The sequence below is a fragment of the Podarcis filfolensis genome, assembly GCF_964270895.1.
Source record: "Podarcis filfolensis genome assembly, chromosome: 8".
Lineage (NCBI taxonomy): Eukaryota > Metazoa > Chordata > Lepidosauria > Squamata > Lacertidae > Podarcis > Podarcis filfolensis.
The window spans coordinates 26,834,336-26,854,425 of record NC_139611.1 but is presented as its reverse complement, the minus strand read 5'-3'; the positions used below and the strand labels follow the sequence as shown (position 1 = coordinate 26,854,425).

Below are 20,090 nucleotides of genomic sequence, written 5' to 3'. Positions count from 1 at the left end.
CCAGACTCAGCTGTCTCTCCCATTCCTACCTGGAGATATTGGGAGTTGAGCCGATGGCCGCCTTCTGCATGCAAAGCATTCGGCTCTCACCCCTTCGCCAAGCACTGGTGGGGGGAGGTCTTACCACCTCCTTAGGAAGACAGGGCCAGATCCATCCTCTGCCTCTGACATGCAGGGGTGTGTGTATGTGTTTGTGTGTGTGTGTGTGTTTGTGTGTGTGTGTGCACATGTGTAGGGTGAAGATACAGTGTCAGGCCCTGCTTGAGGAAGTGCATCCAAGGCCGAGGGTCTATTGTTGGCGGCTGGATTGTGTGGCACAGATACCTTTGCTGGGAAATAAATACACAAGTCTCCAGTTTCTCTGCAATGTGACCCCTCTTCCCCCTGCACAGCTAGCGGCACAAAGGCCTTAAACCCGCAGCATCGGGCTTAGGCAAAAATTCCTTAAATCATCCGCTTTGGCAGCCGCTCATTCCCCTCTTGCGGGGGGGGGGGAGTGTTGGCGTCTTAGGGCTGGTTTACGCAACCAGCAGGACTAGGCGCTGAAGATTTAATCTGATTGGCTGAGGTGACCCAAGTGATTTATTTATTTTTTTGCTGCCGTTGTTAAGTGCTGCTACCCTAAATGACGTCATGAGCAAAAATTTACTTGGCTCGCTGCAGCCCAGTTGAAGCAAACGGCAGTGGGAAGCAGGGCAGGTTTGCATGTATGCAATGTAGGGGTTAGAGCGTTGGAGTAGAAGCTGGGAGACCAGAGTTCGAATCCCCCCACTGAGCCACCGTGAAGCTCAGTGGGTGACCTTGGGCCAGGCGCTGCCTCTCAGCCCAACCTACCTCACAGGGTTGTTGTTGGGAGGGGGTTAAAATGAGGAACCATGTGTGTCACCGTGAGCTCCTGGGAGGGGAAAAAAGGTGGGATATAAGTGCCACAAATAAAATAAATGCGCTATCTGCTTTTGAGAATCTCCTATCGGAGGGGAAAACAGGGCAGAAATACTTAATAGGAAAGTATAAAATAAATACAGCCTATAAAACCTTAGCCAGGGACAAATTTTACAGTGGAACTGCTTTGAGGGTGGAGTGTGTGTTCCAAGATTCATAGAAGCATGAGAGTTGGAAGGGACCTCAAAGGTCATCTGGTCTAAACTGCCACAATGCAGGAATCTCAGCTAAAGCACGCACTGCTGTCCTACCACCTACCATACAGCAAAATGATTTTCTTGCAAGGCTGCAGCCACCGGTACCTTGATAACATATTGCTTGCCTGCGAGTTGGGAGCTGAGCAGGAACAAAGCACTTTTCATGAGACTGCATAAGACCCTGTGGCATGCAGTCTGCAGCTCCTATAATTGAAACCACTGCAAAATTCCCCAAATCGTTTGATTTTAATTGAAAATGAAAATGGTTTGGGAATAGGTTTGCTTCCCAGAGTGTGTTTGCCTTTTTTACTTATTTTCTTTATTTAAACAATTTATATCCCGCTGAACTGCATTCAGCTCTAAGCGTTGTACAAGAAATATAATGCAGAAAAGGGTTTTTTTGTTTGTTTTTTAAAAAAGTAGCATATGAATAGCCAGAGCAAGCAATAGGCTGGTGAAACACTTTTCTTGGATTTTCTGACACAGTACGAAAACCTAGCAATACCAAATTAAAAAGGGAAATAAATCCCAACAAACTGAAGGTGTGATTTAAAAAAAACAATTGGGATAAAAACAGTTACAAAGTAGCATGAAGACATATGGAAAAATAAATATAATTCTATGGAGTCCCGTAACAGGTAAAAACAAACAAGTGTGTATCTGCTAATATCGAAAGCAAAATAATTCAAATGCAATCGGTGTATTCTGACAAAATCCTGACAATCTGAACAGATGTAACTCCAGATTAGAACAGAAACCCAAAGGGATTTAGACCAAATGCATCTTCTTCTGTGCTCTGCGGCGTAAGAGCCATTTGGCAGAGAAGCAAATATAAAATTGCGCAAACATTAAACCAATTGTAATATATTCAAATGGAAATAACACCACCAATTGGGGCTATTAACCACGTCATGCTTATCTAGCCTTTGAGTGCCCCACACAAGTCAATTGATATATGATCCAGCCAAGCTGGCTCTCAGAGGAAGCTGCCCTTCCAAAACGGAGCAAGAATCTTAAATTATCAGGCCAGGGCCCATCTAGTCCAGCATCCTGTTCTCACAGTGGCCACCCAGGTACCCCAACTGGGAAGCCCACAAGCAGGACCTGAGCACAATGTCACTCACCCTCTCTGTGGCTTCCAACAACTATTATTATTCATATACATTTACTGCCTCCAGCTTAGTAGCCATCGATACATTTGGGTTTCGTAATGGTCTTGAGTTATATCTGTTCAGATGGTTGATATATTTTGTGGTGCCTTGTGAGTTATATGATTGTTGCTGTTTTGTCAGTGTGTGCTGTTTGCATTGCTTTTGAGATTAGTAGATGATAATAATAATAATAATAATAATAATAATAATAATAATAATAATAATAATTTATTTATATCCTGCCCATCTGGCTGGGTTTCCCCAGCCACTCTGGGCGGCTTCCAACAGAATATTAAAATACAATAGTCTATTAAACATTAAAAGCTTCCCTAAACAGGGCTGCCTTCAGATGTCTTCTAAAAGTCTGGTAGTTGTTTTTCTCTTTGACATCTGGTGAGAGGGTGTTCCACAGGGCAGGCGCCACTACCGATAAGGCCCTCTGGCTGGTTCCCTGTAACATCAGTTCTCGCAGTGAGGAAACCGCCAGAACGATGGGGGTGGAAACGCTCCTTCAGGTATACTGGACCAAGGCCATTTAGGGCTTTAAAGGTCAGCACCAACACTTTGAATTGTGCTCGGAAATGTGTGTGTGTACGGACACACGCACACACATTTTAAATTGTTATTACAGTACAAAAACCGAAGCACTCTGTTTGGCCAGGCATGCCTCCAGGCTGAATGGACCCGCGCAGGCTGTGATCCCTCATTCAAGCTGTCTTCAGTCTTCCTGGGGGGAAAAGAGAGAAAGCTGCCTCCGCTCCAGCCTTCAAGGGGGATTCAACAGAATCCTGGCTGAATCACTCCACAAACAATGCCTGAATTAACCCAGATAATGATCCCAGCAGCTGGAGGTGCATTAACTATTGAATACCTCTCCTTTCAATGTGGCTTAGCGGGAAAAGGAAACCACCTAAGCAGAAAAGAGGAGAGATGGAGGAGGAAAACGTGGAGGAGAGAAGTAAAATCTTGCAACAAGGGAAGCTGAATTTCCCTTAGGGGAGCCATTGAGCTTTTCCCAGATGGCCTGTTTATTGAGCTGTCATCCTTATATGTTGGCCAGGAGGTTAGATGGCCTTGTGTCGAGTCTTATCCCACACTATCCAGGACGTTTTCCCATAACTTTTCTTTTCGTAAAAAAAAAAAAGTCTGATCTTTGGGGGAAGAGGGCTTGTTGTGCGAAAACTCCCAGGCAGCTATATTATCCCAACCTAATTTTGCTGATATGTGATGGGATCCCACCGGAAAATGGCGACAGTCTGGAAGTACCCCTTGTTTGCATTGGGGTTGTGAGTCCAGTTTGACTCCTCTTTGGGATCGGTTTTGCACTGCAGATTGCAGCAGAAGTGGTAGGACTGCAAAGTGCCTGAGGCTTATGGGTTGACAGCGACCTGTGTTCATTTGTTGCATTGTTTAGGTGGCATTCCACTAAATTTTACTCACTGAAATGAATGGGCCTTAGTTGTGTTTCTTAATTTCAGTGGATCGCCTCTGAGTAAAACTTAATTGAATACTGCTCCCCCTTTTTTTTGCTTACCAAGATGGACAGTACTGCTATTTTTATTTTTCCAATTCCTTGTTCTCTTCACATGATCTACTAGGAGCTCAGCCTTCTTGGGAAAGCAGCATGCAAATATTAAACCAAATCAAAAGGCAAGGTGGGAATTAAAGAAGGCAAGTAACACACATGTTTAAGTAATGCTCCCTGCTACAGTGGTACTTCGGTTTTTGAACATTTCCATTGATGAACATTTCGGAACTTGAACACCATAAACCTGGAAGTAAATGCTTCTATTTTCTTTCTTTTTTAAAGATAATTTTATTGAATTTTTATAATTTTATCATTACAATCATTATTTCAGAAACAAAATACATTATAAACCCACCCTCCCGGTGACTTCCCTCAACTTCCTTTTCTGTTTTGTTTTTTTTTTGGTCATTTTATATCTCCCTGCTTATTGGTTATTTCTTATTCTTTAAAAAAATTAAAATAATTATTCTTCTCTTATTTTAACATCCTGTTTCTATTTCTACATTTGTTTTTTTTATTGCAAGTGTTTATTCAAACCCTGCAAGTGAGTCCATTTCTTTACATTGATTCTGTAAATATAACATAAATGGTTCCCAGTCTCTTAAAGTCTTTATTGTCTTTGTCTCAAAGTATTTCCATTAATTTTGACATTTCAGCGTATTCCATCAGGTTTCCTTGCCATTCTTCTTTAGTTGGTATGTCAGGACTTTTCCATCTTTGTGCTAGCAATATCCTAGCAGCAGTTGTAGCATACATGAAAAAAAAAATTCCTCTCTTTTGGTAAATCTTGACTTGAAATGCCTAACAAAAAGGCTTCTGTATAAATGCTTCCGTTTTCAAACATGCCTCGGAACTCAAACAGTCTTCCGGAATGGATTATGTTCGAAAACTGAGGTACCACTGTCCCGATTTTGGCAAGCTGCTCATTGAGACTAAAGAGTAGGGTAAAGGTAAAGGTAAAGGTACCCCTGACAGTTAAGTCCAGTCGTGAACAACTCTGGGGTTGCAGCGCTCATCTCGCTTTACAGGCCGAGGGAGACGGCGTTTGTCTGCTTCTGCAGACAGTTTTTCCAGGTAATGTGGCCAGCATAACTAAGCCGCTTCTGGCAAAGCCAGAACAGTGCACGGAAATGCCATTTATCTTCCCACTGGAGCAGTACCTATTTTTCTACTTGCACTTGACGTGCTTTCGAACTGCTAGGTTGGCAGGAGCTGGGACCGAACAATGGGAGTTCACCCCGTCATGGAGCCTCAAACCGCCAACCTTCTGATCGGCAAGTCCAAGCGGCACAGTGGTTTAAACCACAGCACGACCCACATCCCTTAAGAGTAGGGTAGACAGGCTTTAAATAAATAACAATAAACATGTTTTTCAAGGTGGTGGACAGAAAGACTTGCCCTGGGGCTTAGTGAGGGCAGCAGGCCAGGCAAGAGTGACAGTTTTAGCTCCTCATTGGTTCTTTGACCTGCAGCCTTACACAGCAAAATGTATTCAAGTGCTAGGGGGGTGCATATAAAATCAGTCTTGTGATCTGGGATGCCAATAGCCAGGGGAAGAAAGGGTACTTTTCACACATGCTCTCAGGCCTTGTTGTCTAACCACCAGCCAGGGTAGGCTCCTGGCCTTTGGACAAGTTCTGGGCCAGGCATAAGCAAAGCACCTCCTCTCCCTCACAGCTGCAGTCCTGCTTCTTCCAGCTGGTTGTACTTATGCAAAGCACATTTGCATCATCCGGGCTCCGCTGGGTCCTGCAGAAGCAGAGGAAAGGTGTGAACTTGCTCGCTTTCTTCCCCCTGCATAACTTCTCATTAGCAGATTGCACCTCAGGATGAGGTTACCTCCCTGGACACAGCGGCCGGTGTCCAGTTCCCCCGACACCCTCCTTTGCCACATTTCCAGGTGCACGGAAGATGTGTGTGTTTGCACACTCCGTTCGCAACAGACTCGCACGTAGAAGGGGCAGCCCCACAGCTGCTTCCTGGCTCATGCCCTGGAGAGGGTTTCACTTCCAGGTTGCATCTGGTTGCATCTTATTACTACAGTAAAATCCTGGTTGCTATCTGTCCACAGAGACGTTTCTCTCTGATAACTCAATCCATCACTTTGGCTGGCTGGAGCTGCAGAATGCCCATGTGCATGAAGGTACCCACCTCAAAGCCTAGGTAAAGGTAAAGGGACCCCTGACCATTAGGTCCAGTCGTGGCCGACTCTGGGGTTGCGGCGCTCATCTCGCTTTATTGGCCGAGGGAGCCGGCATACAGCTTCCGGGCCATGTGGCCAGCATGACTAAGCTGCTTCTGGCGAACCAGAGCAGCGCACAGAAACGCCGTTTACCTTCCCGCCAGAGTGGTACCTATTGATCTACTTGCACTTTGACGTGCTTTCGAACTGCTAGGTTGGCAGGAGCAGGGACCGAGCAACGGGAGCGCACCCCGTTGCGGGGATTCGAACTGCCAACCTTCTGATCGGCAAGTCCTAGGCTCTGTGGTTTAACCCACAACACCACCCACTTCCCTCAAAGCCTATTTGCTACCAAATAGCAATGTTTCAACATTGACGTTTTTAAAATTCTAAGCCTCTTGGGATCAGCATTTCAGGGGGTTGGACTGGGAGTCCCTTCCAACTCTATAATTCTATGATTCTTGGATACCTAGCAGACTGCGTCTCTCAGTTCAGGCATAGCCAGTTTTTAAGATCTGCTGAGGAGACCACCTGATCATCATTCCACAATAAGCAGATTGTTGCACAGACATGGCCTTCTTGGTGATAGCACCCACCCTGTCGATTGTCCTTCTAGATGCCTAGAGACAGTCATGACTTATAAATACCTCTGCAAAACTTACCTATTTACCCAGGCTTTCCTGGACCAACATACGAACATCAGGAGCCTTCCTGGATCAGGCCAATGCCCCATATAACCCAGAATCCTGTTCTCACAGTGGCCAACCAGATCTTTATTGTTGGAAACCTGCAAGCAGGACCTGAGCACAAGAGCAGCACTCACGGCTCATGTGGTTTCCAGCAACTGATGTTCAGAAGTTTTTCTGCCTCCAATCTTGGTGACATTGCTGAGCCATCGTGGCTTAGTAGCCATTGATTCTTGGTTTTTAATTCTCTGTTTTGTACACGGCTGAGTTTTATTGCTGAGATCCACTTGCATATAATTCTGGCCTCATTTTTATTGAATGCTGTTTTTTTATGTAAAACTCTTAAGAGATTGTTATTAAGCAGTTTTTTTTAAAAAATAAAATATAAACAAATAAAGCATCCACTGTTGTTTGGTAATTTAGCTCGTCCAGAATTTGATGAGGCAGTTGAGGCTCGTATTCACCAAAAGTCATGCTCATGTTTCTGATGGTCAGAGGTGTTTGATGGTGGAACGGAAGGTGGTGGACTCTCCTTCATCGGAGTTCTGAAAGCAGAGATTGCACGGCCATCTGCCAGGGATGCTTTAGTTGAGATTCCTGCATTGCAACTAAACTCTACAATTCTATGATTCTAAAATCCTTTTGTTGGTTTAATCTTCTAGCTGTTTAAAGCAAAAACCCTTTTCTGCAGGGAGTCCCCAATTTTGGAATGCCCTCTCCAAGGAGACCCAACTGATGCTGGCATCTCAATCTTCTTGGCACCAGTTTACAACCTTTCTTACAATGCAAGTGTTTTAGCTGGGGTTTTTTAAGCTGAACTGCCTTTTCTGTTCCTCTTGTTTATTTTCTCTTTGGTTTTAGCCTATCTTTTTTTGTTTACATTGGTGTTCTGCTTAGTTTTTGTGTGTGAAGCATTTTTTGTTATTATTTCATTGGAGAATGTATATCAAGCAGAGAGAACAGTTACAAGGGAGAAAAATTAAAGCGAAACTATAAAATAGGCGCACGCGATGAGTAGTTGCGCATGAGTTGAAAAAGCGAAGTCCAACTAAAGACCCATCAACTTTCTCAGATCAAGCATCGTTCCAAATCTGCTGGGCTGGGCTTAAAAATGATGGTTCTGCTGTATGTGCCATAATTTCGGTTTCTATGTTGAATAAATCTTCTCAAGCTTTCCTGCCCTGGAATCTTCTGGTGAAGGGCAGTTAAGGAATATTTTAAAATAAGTAATGGGGTGGTAGCTGAGCGATTCCTTTGAAGACGGAAATGTCACCTGGGCCAAAATGCAGTGGCCAGATTGCTAGCCAGGCCTCTCCTTAGAAATCATATAGCCTGTGCTATTTTTCTAGAAAAAGAGGTGCCAGAACTCGCCACCTCCCCCATTCTCCAAGAATAGCAAATGTGCCCACCTGAGAACTGAGTTCTGTTGAGTCGTGGCTGGTAAAAAAAAAAAAAGCCCTGCATATAAAACAGCAGCACTGGTTGCCAGTTAGGGCCCAATTCAGTCTTAGGGCCCATTAGTGCTCAAAGCCCTAAATGACTCAGGCCTCAAATACCTGAAAGTCACCTCCATTCCTGAAGGCCCCCTCAGGTGTTGAGATTAGCAGAGGCACCCCCTTGGTAGTTCATTTGCCCCCAGAGTCTTGGGGTGGGTGGCAGCCCAAGAGAGGGGCCTTCTCTTTAAAAAGGTAAAGGGACCCCTGACCATTAGGTCCAGTCGTGACCGACGCTGGGGTTGCGGCACTCATCTCGCTTTATTGGCCGAGGCAGCGGGCGTACAGCTTCCGGGTCATGTGGCCAGCATGACTAAGCCGCTTCTGGCGAACCAGAGCAGTGCACAGAAATGGCGTTTACTTTCCCACCAGAGCGGTACCTATTTATCTACTTGCACTTTGACGTGCTTTCAAACGGCTAGGTTGGCAGGAGCAGGGACCAAGCAACGGGAGCTCACCCCGTCACGGGGATTCAAACCACCGACCTTCTGATCGGCAAGTCCTAGGCTCTGTGGTTTAACCCACAGCACCACCCGCGTCCCATTGGCAGCCCCTAAATTGTGTAATTCTCTCCTCACAGAGGTGCAAATGGCACTTTCATTCTACATCTGTTGGAGAATGTTTATCCTGGCTTTTTCAGACCCATCTCCTGTTTTTGTAATTTTAAATTGTTTTAAACTGTTTGGTTGTTGTTTTTTAAAATATTGTGTAATATTGTGCTTTAATTGTTGTAACCCACCCTGGGCCCTTAGGATGAAGGGCGGGTAATAAATTGTAACAATAAGAAACATAATGATGTGCAAATCTGTGAAAGCTGTTTCCCTTGATATACCACTCCCCCCCCCCCCCGGTATTTTCACCAGTATTAGCATTTTGGATGTACACTTTCCCCTAGTATGTCAATTTCAGGGCATATTATTTGGCTAGGGAACAGCAGCACAAAATTCAGAGAAGTGTGACTTTCGAAGGGTAATAATAAAATGGCTTTGCCCCCAATCTCACCACAGGGCTGGAACATTTCCAGGCCCTCCAAGTGTCCGTATTTTCCAGGGACAGTCCCAGATCTACAGAAGCTGTTTCTGATTTAATCCTGGAATGTCCTGCTTTTCCTTAGAACGTTCCTATTTTCATTGGAGAAACATTGGAGGGTATGGTGTTATGTGACGCCTGAGCCAAGGAGATAAGTAACTATACAACAGGCATGCCCAAAGCCCATTTTGGGGGCCTAATCCGGCCCGCCGGTCGATTTAATCCAGCCCCTGTGGCAGTGTATGTCCTGGGGTATATCACACCTGTTAAAAATACAAAAAATGTATAGAACAGGCTCCAATAAGCTCAGTCAACAACTTTGGGGTAAAATTGTAAAAAAAGCTCAACAACTTTGGTCGGCCCTCACGCATGTTCACTTCATCAAATCTGGCCCTCTTTGAAAAAAGTTTGGGCACCCCTGCTATACAACCCTTAGAAGATACCTGAAGGCAACTCTGTATAGGGAGGTTTTTTTAAAAAAAAAAAGTTTAATGTTTTCCTATGCTTTTATATATGTTGGAAGCCACCTAGAGTGGGGCAACGCAGTCACATGGGTGCAGTATAAATATATAAATATAAATATACATATAAATATAAATATGAACCCCCTGTTTTCATCAGAGAAATGTTGGAGGGTACCATTTCCCAAGCAGGGCCAGTTTCCCTACTGATCTTAAGCGAATTGGCAATTTGGGAATGGAGGTGGGGGGTGGGGCTGGGATCATTCAGCCCAGGAACCTGTTGCCACCTGCCACTTCATCTCTAGGGCTGCCGGGCTCCCAGGTTGATCTTTACTTACGGCTCCGTGAAGAGAGGAGCAAGAGATCCTGCCGGGTGGCGATTGGCTGCTGCGCCCGGGTGATGTCACTGGTGGGTGAGCTGATAGGTGTAGCTAATTCATTAGAAGGCTTCTGTAACCAGAGAGGCCAGCTTCAGTATCGCAGGTGTGCAGAGGGCAGGTGTCAGGTGACACCGATGTTTCAGGCAGCTGGGCAGGTTTGGTGGGACTTAGTGCTTCTCTGCTCAGGTAAGAGAAAATTAAAAAGACATAGATGTGTATATCTGTATTGCTTCATTAAATTGAGACGGCGGAGAGATGGGTACCCTGGGGGTGGGGTATTTTTATCTGGGGTAGCTTGGTACCAGAGCTAAGGAAGTATCCCCACATCTCTTGGCAATTTACAGCAGATTCTCCTATTCCCCAGGCACAGAACAGGGACACGGTGTGACTGTCCTCTATTTTTTGCTGTCAAGGAATGGAAGTGGTTGCCCAGGGGCCAGTGGCAGAGCATCAGTTTTGCATGCGGCAGGTCCCAGGTTCAGTTCCTGGCAGGATTTCAAGGGAGACCCAAGAAAGGCTCCCAGCCTGGAAACCTGGAAAGCAGATCCCAGCCGGTGAATCTGGGCGAATTTGGTCTTACTTGGTATAAGGCAGGCAGCATCCTGTTTTCTTGCATTGCATTGAGCTGGGCTGAAATTGTTCTCCACCTAGAACTTGGGGGAGAAGATTAGAACCAGGAGCGACGGGCATGGAATGAGTCGAAAGCTAGTGTACCTTTGAAGCTCTCGGTTCAAACCCTCACTTCAACAGGGCAGTCAGGCAAGCTGGTATGTCCTCCATCCTGCTGATGGGGGGGGGCGAGATACTGCTATCCTACACTGCAGGGTTGTTGGAAGGGCTGCTGCAGCAATCGCTTGGGGGCTGCTTGGAGCGTGCTCCAGAAATGCAAAATGTCAAACCTCTTATGAGCAAAGTGGCTGGAATGGAAGAAAGGACAGACACATCGATGGGGTGGAAGGGAAGCTCTTAGGGAAATGGGCAACATCTTTATTTAAAAAAGAATTTCCCAACTCAGCAGGGACAGATCGCTGTCTGTACGTATCTTCTGTCTGTGAAGGTTGGCGATTCAGAGAGCAGCAGACCATGTGGACTCTCAACCAGGGTGGTGCAGGGGCTGGTTGAGACTGGATGGCCCTGGGAGGTCCCTTCGAACTCTACAATTCTATGATGAGAAAACAAAAATAAATACAGAAATTGAAAATGTCATATGTGTGTTTTTCTTAAATTCCCAGCTTGTTATTGTAGTATTCATTCCCTGCTCTCAGAGGCCTTGGTAATTTCATAAACATTTTCCCTGTCCTTTTGATGTATTCTCATATTTTTCTCCGGGAGGAAACCCAATTTGCCTTAAAGCCTAAACCAGCCCCAATTAGTGCCCTGGTCGAAAGGAGACCTCCAGTTTCTCAGCTTCCCCATCGGAGCTTCTGCTTCCCTGTCTGGCTTTATTACCGCAGCCTGGGCGGATAATGTTTTCTGTCTCCAATCACAAATATATCTGAGTCAGGTATATCGGTTTCTGTGCTTGTTAGGTATAAATGGGCCAACTGCTCAGCCGAAACGGCAAATGTCTCGTTCCAGATTCTGGTGCTTGAAATATGAACAGATTCTCACAGAACTAAGGACTCTGTGCCTTTGGAAGGTTTGTGGAGTGAGCAGGAACGGCCAGCGCCCAAGCACAGCTCCCAGTGCCGCACACACCCAGAGATTGCGTCCACACGGTGGCGGTTTATTCCGATTTCACGGCTTCCCCCTAACAGCAGAGTTCCACATTATAGTTGAGCTTTCACACGACATTTGAGCCCTGCTTTGGGCAAAAGATCTCTGCACTGCAAGAGGTTGGACTAGTCACTTCCAACTCTTCAATTCTGTGATAAAAGCCGCTTCTGGGACTATAGGGGAATACAGTGGTACCTCGGGTTACATACGCTTCAGGTTACATATGCTTCAGGTTACAGGCTCCGCTAACCCAGAAATAGAACCTCGGGTTAAGAACTTTGCTTCAGGATGAGAACACAAATCGTGCTCCGGTGGCGCGGCGGCAGCAGGAGGCCCCATTAGCTAAAGTGGTACTTCAGGTTAAGAATAGTTTCAGGTTAAGAACGGACCTCCGGAATGAATTAAGTACTTAACCCGAGGTACCACTGTATAGTGAAAGTTTATCAAGTTCATCCCCATGTTATTTGCTTCCAGAAACAATCTGTTTGCAAATGGTATGGAAATGAGTGCTAAGCTTTTCGGAGTGTTTCACTACAGTTCCGGAAGTGGATTGTACATTGTGTGAAAGCTCAGAGACAGTGTGGAAATTAACGGTTAGGGAAACATAGTGAAAATGGAATAAACTGGCAAATGCATGCAGGCAGAGAAGATCCTGTCAGGGATGGCGGCGGTTAGGATGCTCATTTCTATTTTAAGAGACCTTGGGGGACATTGGCTATGCATTGATACTTGGCGATACAGCCCCTGCCTGTTCCAGGTTCAGCTCCCAACTGGGCTGGGAATAACCCTTACTTGAAACCCTGGCGAGCTATTGCTGCCAGTCAGTGCAGGCAATACTAAGCTAGGTATACCGATGGTCTCGCTCCTTATAAGGCAGCTTCCAATGTTCCTGTGACTTAAGAGAAGGGCTACTGTAGCTCAACGGTAGAGCACCTGCTTGGCATGCAGAAGCATTCCAGGTTGAGTTGGAAATGTCCCTTACTTGAAACCCTGCAGAGCTGCTGCCAGTCAGTGCATATATGACTGAGCTAGATAGATGAAGAGTGTGATTCAGTTAAAGACAGCTCTTTGTGTTCCGGTGTTTGCTCTGTAAGCAATGCAGGACAGGTATGCAGCATCCGTCTTCACTGGGATGCACATTTGCAGCTGATTTTGCTTGTTTGTGGATCATGCAAGGATACATGGGCAGTGGGGGGGGGGGGTAGCAGCAGTGGCATAGCTAGCCGCGCAGATGCCTGATGCGACCCAGCTGTAGGGCAGCTGAGGGAGAGGCGGTGGGCAGATGCAGAGGCGGTTTCAGGCAGCGCAGAGCCTGCAGGCGCCCAAGCCATCATGTCACTCCCAGGAGAGACGCGTGGCTCGGGAATGCTGCAGACCCCGTGGTAAGTGCCGGCTCCCGTGGTGTGGCACCCAGTGCCAGCCGCGTTTCGTTACATTTGTTGACTGAACTAAAAAGTTTCATGAGCCCAATTTTTAAAAATTATTTTTTAAAAAACTCATATTTTTGTCATTTTGTCACCCCCCCGCCCAGTGATGACACCCGGGGTGGCCCATACCCCCCTTCCTACACCACTGGGTAGCAGGAAGAAACCCCCCCCCTTGGTGATTTTTTTTGGGGGGGTGTAAGTGACACAAGGGGGTGTAACTATAAAAAGGAAAATAGGAGTGAAATTCACCAGTTGCAGTTTTATGGGAGACTTGCTAGGAAACTGCAAGAAAGTTGATTTTGGCAATAAGTTTCTTCCTTTGGCAAATCCGTTTGTCAAGAGAATTGACTGGGCTGTGTGTCTTTTGGGGGGTTTTGCAGAAAAAGGGGGAGCTTGAGAGTTAAAGTATCCTATTTGACTTCCATTTGCCCCTTTGGGGCAAATTTTCTGGGCCAGGGTGGTTGTTCTCCTCCCCCCAAACTTCATTGGTAAAATTAGTGCCATGAGAACTATTTAGGACAACTCTCGTTTCTTCAGTGCATTTTGCACCAACTTGGAAATCACACAGTAATATAAGAAAACCTGTGGCCTGGATTAGAAGTGAAACAATTGTTCTCAAATATTCAAAATGTGCCACTGAAGCTCAGTTCTCTCAGCTTCTGACATTTCCAACCTTAGATTTCCTTTTCCAATTTTTTGCAGCAATTAGCATCCCCCTCAACCCTCATGAACATTCACCAGCATTTTAGTGTGAATTTCTCTTAGTAAAGTCATTTTTGTAGGCAGATTTCACTAATGGAGGCGTGTTTGCAAGCAATTTCCCCTAAAATACAATACGTTTTTACGCATATTATTTTCCCCAATATATCCAAATTTATGCACTAGATACGCATTTTTGAAAACACTTTTTGGTTTGAAGAACTGCATCGCAAAATTTGGATAAGTGCAGACTTTGAATCGTTGCTGTATTTCGGTTTGTGTGTCGTTTCAGGAAGTGCTGCATTTGGTAGATTTGCCTTGAAATGCAAAGTGAATTGAATTCCTCCAACCTGCCCCTTTCTTTATGTGGCCAAAACGGAACCCTCTGCATTTCAAGAGAGAGGCAGTAACTTTCTTGGGGCATCCCCTTGCAGAAGTACAAAAGAAATGTCAGGAGGCGGGAACACCAAAAACAGTCCAATGAAGGGTGAGCATGATCATGGGTACCAAATGCTGAGCATCTGTTGGAATCCTCAGCCAATGGACTGACCCCGCTTCCCTTCTTGCATGATTCCCTGCAGCCTGATGGAATGGCTGCTGCTAGTTCCAGTTGAAGGAGAGCCAGTGTGGTGTAGTGGTTAAGAGCGGTAGACTCGTAATCTGGTGAACCGGGTTCGCTTCCCCGCTCCTCCACATGCAGCTGCTGGGTGACCTTGGGCTAGTCACACTTCTCTGAAGTCTCTCAGCCTCACTCGCCTCACAGAGTGTTTGTTGTGGGGGAGGAAGGGAAAAGGAGATTGTTAGCCACTTTGAGACTCCTTAGGGTAGTGATAAAGCGGGATATCAAATCCAAACTTCTTCTTCTTCTTCTACACTTTGGAATGCCCTCTCTTGGGAGGCCCATTTGGCCCCTTCACTGCCCATTTTTCTGGTGGGTAACAAAGCTGGGCTCTTTGAGCAGCTATTTGAGGCTTAATTCTAGTTGGTAGCACGGCTTATTGGCTCTTCAATTGCCAGTAATGTTGTGATTATCTTGGAGGGGGGTGTTTGTGTTTTGGGTCTGTGCTTTAAGGCTTTGAATTTTTACTATCCTTTTTTATTTTATTTTATACTGCTAGGCTTTTGGCAGGGACTACTGCACCCAAAGGCAGGCTGTAAGCATTTTAACAAAGAAAAACATGCTAAAACAGAACACCTTGCAAGGGAGTCCAGGCGGAGCATTCCTGCTCCCTGAAATGACCAGCAGGTGCCTCCAGGAAAGCTTTGAATGGAATTCCCTCCTCCTGCAATTAATATTCTGTGGTAGACTGCCTCCGAATGTGGAGGGTCCATGGTATAACTATCATTACTGGTAGTTGTTGATGGAAAGGAATGCTTTTGTGTGTTCATAGAGCAACAGAGAGAAGGGAGATGGTATCACAGAGGTGTTTGGGAGTTCAAAACATAACATCCACCTGGGGAAAATGGTATGCGGCTTCGGATTCCACAATGTGAGAAAATGAAATAGCAGCAAGAACTGACTAAAAATGGATCCGAAAATAAACTTTTATTTGTATCAAGGGGCTTGGAGTGAGTAACCCAACAACCCCAGGGTAATGGATTCTATCAGAGCCGGCCCTATTGTGAGGCAAAGGGAGGCAGCCACACAAACATACCCAGCCCCTCCTCCTGAGTCTCCCCAACATGGACAGATCAGGCTGCGCAAGTGATTCCTCATGGGTCAATGCAGCAAAAAGGGAACAGGACAACAAAGCCTGCGTAATCCTAAGAGATATACTGTGCCTTCGAGCAAATATTCAGCTCAGGTCTTGCCGTCTATCTTTGGCCCGAGGAGGAAGGGGGCATATAGTGTACAGATTATGTTTGTCCCCGCTATTGATCTGAGCCTTTGAAGCCAATTGTGTGCATGCTCAGCGGTACTGTGCCCTGTGACTGTGAGATGCCATTTGCTGCGCCACCTCAGGTGGCCAAATATCTTGGGCAAGCCCCAAATTCCATTTGTTATCATCATCACATCCTGCCTTTCTTCCATGGCAGAATTCAAGGCTTGTCTCTTGAGGCTCCCTGGACAGCCTGCCATCAAGGTGCTGAGAAGACACAGACCTGCTTCCCAAGGTGGCTGCGTTAAAAATATTAGCAGAGCCTTGCTGGACCAGGTCAATGGCCCAACTAGTCTAGCATCTGCTCTCACAGTGGCCAGCCAGATGCCCCACGTGGAAGGGACAACGAGGATCATCTAGTCCAACCCCCTGCAATGCAGGAATCTTTTTGCCCAACGTGGGGCCACTGGAGAAGGAAGAGGAGTGTGGGGGAAGCGCACCGCCCCCGGCAGTGTGATCCCAGTGGGGTGCCATCATGGCTGCCCCCCCCACCCGCACTGGGTGCCCTGCCCCCAGGATGTGTGCCACACTCCGGGATGCGCACCAGCCCCACCCCTGCCTGCTCTCCGCCCCCCAGTGCCAGAGCATGAAGCTCACCACCACGTGGGGCTCAAACCCATGGCCCCGAGATTCAGAGTCCCATGCTCTTACCAACTAAACTATCCCACTTCCATCATGTTGCCACTTACTCACCTTTTCTCTATACAAACGCTGCAACCTTTGCAAATAGGGGAGTTGCTCTATCCATCCTTGATCATTGTGGCCAAATTATTAGGTACCAGCAGGATTGGAAGAGTCAGGGGCAGAGGCATAAGCAGGAAAAAAGGAAAAGGCTACATGCAGCTTTAAAGCTAATGGGGAAAGGAGCTCAGATGTAGAAGGGGGACAGTGAGGCAGCTTCAGGATTAGAGAAGAGGCACTGAGAGGAAAAATTTTGTCCCGGTTCGACATATGCCGAAAACCCTGAAGAGGTTCTCCCAAGTCTGTGTTGGCAATATTGAGCTAGATGGGGCCAGGGGACTGAATCATTTCTAAGGTAGCTCCCCTTGTTCCTAAGTCCTTTCCCCCAGCTTTTGAACACGGTTCCCTTTTCCGTGGGGTCATTCCTGCCCCCACCTCTTGTGCCACACGTTTATGCTGCTCCTCTTATGCTGAGCAGCAAGAGGCCTTGAGTAGAGAGTGCAAGCAAACTGTCTCTTGTGTCCTCTCTCCTGAATGGACCCCGGTTAAAGATTAGCCAGCCGCAGCTAATGAGAGGCTGATTCCTGCCTCTTTAAGGCTGTGTGTGGGCACACACACACACACACACACACACACACACACACACTCCTGTTTGCTGGAGCAAATGATAGCCAAGAAGCCAGAGCTGGCATCCTCTATGCCTTCTGGGCTCGCTGCGAAATCAGGCTCTTTAAGAGACAAGGGAAACGACAGGTTCTAAGCTCACATTATTTGTTTTAGTTATGGATTGATTGCCCTTTTATATCCTGCCTTTTCCTCCAAGACCCACAAGTTCTCCTGCTCCTCGGTTAATCCCCACAACAACCCTTTGAGGTAGGTTAGACCGAAAGAGACAGTGACTGGCCCAAGGTCATGCAGACATAGGAAGCCGCCTTTACCCCAAGCCAGTTTGTTGGTGCATTTAAGGCCTCCTGTTTACGCTGCGCCCAGCGTGTTCCCAGCTCTGGTTTGGAAAGTAATAAATATACTGTATATAAGAACATCCAGTCCAGCCTCCTGTTCTCACAGCGGCCAACCAGATGCCCCTGGGAAACCAGCAGGCAGGACCCGCTCACAGGAGCACTCTCCCCTCCTGCGGCTTCCACCAACTGCTATTCAGAAGCATTACTGCCTTTGACGGCTACGAGCCATTTCTCCAATCCTCTTTTAAAGCTGCCGGCCATCGCCGCCTCCTGTGGCAGTGAGTTCCATAGTTTAACTATGCCCTGCACATACACAGCATTAGCCCATCTTGTTGTTGTTTCTTCTGATATACTTGGTTTTGATCATGCGCTTTCCAACAACGGGGTTTGGATCTGAATTGGGCCAGGGGGAGAGCAACAGATCTGCCTTTCAAGCCGGTAATGCGTATGCAGGCTTAGAGGAATGCTCGGAGAGCTGGTTCAATTCAGTTCAGAAATCTTTAGGAGAAAAAAGACAGGAGATAGGGCTGTTGGCAGGCGGCTGGTCTCCTTTGGAGAGGAATATTAGCAAGTCCCTTCCCTCGGTTCAGCCTTGAGCTGGGTTGCCCGCATACGGAACCAGGGAAAGCTTTTTAGTGCTTGGCTGGTTGTGCAAAAGAAGGAAATTCATCCACTTCCCTCTTTTCAGTTTGTTCCTGAAATGCAAGCTGCTGAGCTTTGTCACGGGGTCGTGGGGAGGATAATAAGGGGGCGGGAGGGAGAGGAACCACGCAGGCTGCCCTAAGCCTGTAATAAAAGAAGCAGGGTCAAGAAAGAGCGGCGTCCGATATTGGCAGGAAAGCAAAAGGGCTCTGTGTTGTGCAGAGGGAGCAAACTCCAAAGTTGACGGGGAAGTCAAAGCTTTGCTCCATGATAACGATGAGTGGAGTTTGCCCTTGGCTCCAGAGGGGGAGGGTGGTGGTTACTTCTCCTTGCCCCTCCTGGCCCTGCCATGGAACATGGCAGAGGCAGTCTGTTGCTGGGAGGGGCAAACGAATCATAGAATCGTAGAATTAGAAGGGACCCTGAAGGTCATCTTGTCCAACCCACCTGCAAATGCAAATGGGGATAACAGGCAGCTACCCAACAGACCATTTCCGAGGGTGTTCTCTCGCACACCATTTGTGCTTGTGCCCTGCAGCTTGCGGGCTTCCTAGAGGCATCTAGTCAGCCTCTGCAGAAAACTGGCTGCTGGACCTCTCGCCCGATCCAGCAGGGCTGCTCTTGCATTTGTTTAAATCTGGGACAAGGGGAGCTTGGAGGCCTTTAAAAAAAAGGATTGAGCAAATTCGTAGGTGATAAGGCTATTGATGGCTGCTAGCTGCAATGGCTGACCATCCGAGGCAACAATGCTTTTGAATACCAGTTGCTGGAAAGCATTGTGGGGAGGAGTGGGCTCTTGTTCCCTGGTCTTGCTTGCGGTTTCCCATTGAGGCATCACTGCGAAGACAGGATGCTGGAATAGATGAGCCACTGGCCTGGTCCAGCAAGCTCTACTTAATGTTCTTATCTATGGACTTCCAGATACTGTTGGATTCAATCCCCTTCAGGCCTGGCTGGCATAGCCAATGGCCAGGGATGCTGCTAGCTTAAGGTTACCAGATTTCCCCCCCCCCCCAATGAATCCAGGGACACTTATCAACTTCAATGGATTTTGTATGGGGACTGATGTGTAAATCCGGGGACTGTCCCCAGGAAACAGGGACATCTGGTAACCTTATGCTAGCTGGAATACAGACTCCCCATCCCAATATAAAGGATTAGATCGGGGGTCAGCAAACTTTTTCAGCAGGGGTCCAGTCCACTGTCCCTCAGACCTTGTGGGGGGCCGGACTATATTTTTTTTGGGGGGGGGAATGAACGAATTCCTGTGCCCCACATATAACCCAGAGATGCATTTTAAATAAAAGCACACATTCTACTCATGTAAAAACAACAGGCAGGCCCCACAAATGACCCAGAGATACATTTTAAATAAAAGGACACATTCTACTCATGTAAAAACACGCTGATTCCCGGACCATCCACGGGCCAGATCTAGAAGGTGATTGGGCCAGATCCGCGCCCCCCCCCCCGGGCCTTAGTTTGCCTTCTCATGGGTGAGATAAATGGATAGCTAACAACAGGAAAATGCACATTAAAAAATAAAGGAAATGCGTATTGGCAGCTAGTCAGGGTGATAGCTAAGAATGCAGCCTTTCAATTGCAATCTATTGTGCACTTTTGTATGGATATCCTCCTTGCAATTAAGAACCTCAGAAGAGCCCCACGGCTGGATCAAAGGGAGCCCATCTAGCACAGCAGCCTGTTCTCATAGTGGCCAACAAGATGCCTCTTCTGGCAAGTTGGCATGTTTTCACGTTTGTGTCCTGTGCTGATTTTAGATGGGGCGTTTTCCTTTGTGGTTTGTTTATATTGCCCTTTAAAGGCTTTCCTTGAGACTTGTATGCTAGTAGGATATAAATCCTCTTGAATCAAGTTTCCAGAGGCGTTTGTGTCTCTGAATGCGAGGGATGATCAGCCATTTGTGGGTTATTAATTGCCAGCTCGGACAGATATAAGTCTTCCCTCTACTGTTGATCACATTTACTGAATTTCAGCCGCTCTGTTGATTGTGTCGCTATTGCGTTTCAAGTG

At 46.8% G+C, this 20,090-nt stretch overlaps 1 protein-coding gene across 2 annotated transcripts in view; it reads left to right on the top strand.

Moving 5' to 3' along the window:
• The window catches only part of ESPN (espin), a 110,688-nt gene that overhangs the window by 55,697 nt on the left and 34,901 nt on the right, over positions 1-20,090 (top strand). The gene's annotated exons all lie outside the window — the stretch shown is intronic.